The sequence below is a fragment of the Hemibagrus wyckioides genome, linkage group LG19, assembly GCF_019097595.1.
Source record: "Hemibagrus wyckioides isolate EC202008001 linkage group LG19, SWU_Hwy_1.0, whole genome shotgun sequence".
NCBI lineage: Eukaryota > Metazoa > Chordata > Actinopteri > Siluriformes > Bagridae > Hemibagrus > Hemibagrus wyckioides.
Genome location: NC_080728.1, coordinates 831,057 through 835,711, shown reverse-complemented (window position 1 = coordinate 835,711; position 4,655 = coordinate 831,057).

The window sequence follows — 4,655 nt, the reverse complement described above, 5'->3', positions numbered from 1 at the left end:
TTCATCAAGTCATAATAATAGATAAAGACATTCTGTATAAATAAAACACAGTCACAGTTGTTCTTGTCAATACTGAATAAACCATTTACACTTTCACAGTCTGGGTTTAAAAAATACACCAATGATCTAACAACTTCTCCAAAAACTAATTAGAGTCTCATTACTAACAGTCTGATCTTCTCAAGAAAGATCTGTTCATGTGAACGCTGATTAAAAACAGATTTTGTTGAAATGTGAAGCAGAGAAAAGTTACTGAAAATATTTACATTCAAATTTTATTTAAGTGTGTTTAAGTGTTTCAGATGAAGGCTGTGCTGCTCTGACTTCAGCTCTGAGATCAAAACACTCACAAGTGAGATACATGAATCTGTGCAGGAATAAACTAGGAGACTCAGGAGTGAGTCTCTCTGTTGTACTGGAGAATCCTCACTAGGTGCATTTACATGGACACTTGTAATCCAATCGTAACAGGACTAGAAGCACAATCAGAATAAAAAAGTGTCATGTAAACATGTCAGTCGGATGGAATTTGCCACATCCGATTAAAATTTCAATCAGATGGTAAGAGGTGGTTTAAACCATTTTTAGTCCGATCGAGAGGAAATGTAAACACTTAATCGGATGGAATATGTTCCTGGAAAGTTCTGCGCATGTGCAGTGACGCAAGAATGACATATGACGTATGGATGTTGATACAAATGATGTATGACGTACGGATGTTTTCGTGGACTGTACGCATGTCAAAAGATCTAATCCGATTCTAATCATGTGTCATGTAAACACACATAACAATGTGATTACAAAAACGCTGCGATCAGATTCGTCAATCTGATTGAATTCAGTCCGATCTGATTAAAAAGTGTCCATGTAAATGCACCTAATGTGAACTAGATATGCTGGGGTAAGATCATCTCTCTAATGTTCTGTCTTTTGGTCAGATGGAGTCTTTGATTAAGATATTCATATGTGAGAAGCTGCAGTGCAAAATGTAACTTGATGTGTCTGAAATGAAAATGCAATGAAATTCAATTGAAATGTTTTAAAAATTACAGAATTTGATTAATGTTATTGACATATGACTGATTTGAAGAATAATATTCTTAATATTTTGTAAAAAAAAAAAAAAAATACCACAAAGAAGCACAGCAACAATCCCATTATCAGTAATTATGCAGTTTTCCTCAACAGTTCTTACACTAAGTCCATAAAATGGTAAAATGGTCTCATATTATTCTTATATTATTATTATATAAACCCACTGACTCAAGTACATATAGAAACACAGAGCTGAAGGTGAGAACAGAATCAATAGGTGTGTGTATGAGAGGAGATCACAGTGCATGGACACTACTGTATGGTTTAATATACAGATATGATTAAAATAATGTACCTTAACAATGTTCAAACTCCAATCCACACTGGTGAGTCAAAAGTAGCTCAATTCCTCATTGACACCAGGGATCTGGCAACCTCTCCCAACAACACCCATTGTGCTATTTTACACCTGGTTGTGAAAGGAGGACAAAATAACATGTAAAACTGACAACTGCTAATGTCACAAACTTTAAATTCAGCAGAATATGGAACCAGACACACTTCCAATTTTTCACACTTTTCTGTAAGAGCCTTCATCAAATACACAAAAATCTCAGCACATCTGTCCCCGTCTTCATGCCATTTCACATCATAAACCTGTAGAAACCAATTTGTAGACCTTTTTTATATGGTTTTAAGAAAACATTCATTTTAATTTCCATTAGAATTAATGCATTATACATCTTTTATTTAATCATAGTGTTTATTTTGCTCTAAGATTCAGACTTCCTTTATTCCACAATAATATAAACATCACACACAACAGATGAGAGAAATGAAATATAGCACACAGTGTGATCATTTTAATGACTATGTCAAATGTTTAATGACAAAATATCAATCAGCACTTACTTACAAGTAATTCAGACTTTGATGTTAATCATTTAATATCTGATGTACCTTTGGATTCTGTGTTTTCTACCTTCACTCTACCTACTGTTGATGAGGTTATGCGCCTTATGAGAAAATCTAAACCAACTACTTGTCAGCTCCATCCCCTACCAACTCAAGTCAAGAAGTCAAGTCAAGAAGCTTTTATTGTTATTTCAACCACATATAGCTGACGCAGTACATAGTGAAATGAAACAACGTTTCTCCAGGACCTGGTGCTACAGAAACATACAACATAGAGTTTAAACACAAAAACAACAACACAGACCTAGTGCAGAAGTTTGTCCAAACCACATAAAGTGCAAAGTGTGCAACTAGGTGCCAACAGAGCAACGACAAGACAAAAACAGTTAGTACAAAAAAGACAACACAAAAACAGGACACATAACGCCGAAAAAGAACATGTTCAATGAAATGAAATAAAATGATGTACAACTTTGAGAGACCATAAAAAAACAGGTACCTAATAACATATGATTGTAACATGCAATAGCAGCAGTTGAGGTAGTGCAAGTAGAAATAAACATAGACAAGCAGCGGGTGAAATATTAACGGCAGTTGAGGTAGTTCTTTAGTGAAAGCGTGTTCACCCGCTCTGTCATCATTGATTACTCAAATTATTCACACTTCTTCTGGTTCTGTACCCATCTATCCATTTTCTATACCCGCTTTACTCCTAATTAGGGTCACGGGGATCACCATGGACAGGTTGCCAGTCCATCACAGGGCCACACATATACTGTAGACAGCCAACCACACACACACTCACCCCTATGGGCAATTTAGAATTACCAATCAACCTAATGTACATATTTTTGGACTGCGGGAGGACACTGGGGTACTTTGAGTAAATCAATGCAGGAGAACATACAAACTCCACACAGAAAGGCCCCTGCCTGTTCAAAACTGGGATCCTCTTCTCTTAAATCTGTTGTTATTACTCCCATACTTAAAAACCAGGGGCTGATCCATGAAATCTTGATCATTTCCGTCCAATTTCAAATCTACTGTTCATCTTAGAAAAGTGTGTTGTGACCCAAATTCATGACCATTTATTCAATAACAGTTTATTTGAACAGTTCCAATCCAGTTTTTAGTCCCCACCATAGTACTGAGTCTGCCTTAGTTAAAAATCACTAATGACCTGTTGTTGGCAGCTGACTCTGGTTTATTAACTATACTTGTGCTTCTCGACTTATAGTGCAACCTTCGATACCATTTCGCATAATATTCTACTTGACAGGCTAGTTTCTGTCGGGATCACTGGCACCCCTCTGTCTTGGTTTAGGTCATATGTTTCTGGTCACACTCAGTTCATTCAGTTAAATAGTTTTCAATCAAAATCATCTACAGTCACTACTGGTGATCCCCAGGGTTCTGTCCTGGACCCACTTTTCTTTATTATATATGTTCTACCTCTTGGCCAGATTTTTAGGCGGCACAGTATTCATTTCCACTGCTAAGCAGACCACACTCAACTCTACCTATCCACTAAACCCAATGGCTTTTTTCCTCCACCTTCCCTATCTTCCTGTCTGGCTGAAATTAAGAATTGGCTTTCAGACAATTTTTTGAAGCTGAACAGTGTCAAAACTGAGACCCCACTCATTGAGACTAGATCTGTTTTGGCTAAATCTAATTGTTTTTCTGTGGTTATTGAAAATTAGATTAGATTAGATTAGATTAGATTAGATTCAACTTTATTGTCATTCTTCAGAGTACATGTACAGAGCCAATGAAATGCAGTTAGCATCCAACCAGAAGTGCATAAGTGGCATATTTACAATAAATTACAATAAAGATATACAGCTATGGGGTGATATGTACAGGAGAATGGATGTCTTATGTACAGGTGTAGTAGGAATTATTTAAACAGTCCTCTTCATCATGCTGTTCACATTTTAACATCATGAGACCAAGACGACACCTAACAATTGATCAACAGTACCTCACCATCGCGAGGCTTCAAACAGGATGTTCTCAGAGTGAAGTGGCCACTGAGCTTAGAGTGTCACAGAGAGACTGGAAGAGTCCCAGAAAGGCATAGAAGTGGACGTCCTTTGGCCACATCCCACGTTGATGACCGCTTCATTGTGAACAGTGCCCTGAGGAACCGGATGATGAATGCTACTCAACTCCAGGCACATTTAAGGGAGGTGAGAGGAACCCAAGTGTCACGTCAGACCATTCGAAACTGTTTACATCTGAATAACATCATTAATCGAGTCATTGTGCCCCTGCATGAACAACACAGGCCTAATTTCATTTTCATGGACGACATCATTAGGGAATGACCTGAGGGCTGCCCTTCAAGAAGAGTGGAATGCCATGCCTCAGCAGACAATAAGTCGACTCGTGAACAGCATGAGACGTCGTGGTCAAGCTGTAATTGATGGTCAAGGGCACATGACAGATTATTGAGACATTGAGATTTTTTGTTGTGGTATACCCACCACTGTTGTTGGATTTTGTTTCAGTAAATTGTTTGAGATGAGGAAATCACCATTGCAGCTTCTACTTAAATGCCCTACTTTCATGATATAATATCACTGTAGTGTGAACTTTTTACATTTTTCATAAATTTCACCCAAAAATCCAAATATCCTTAACTTTTTGTGAGTAGTATGTGTGTATATGTAATCATATATATGATCAGATACCTGGTTTAC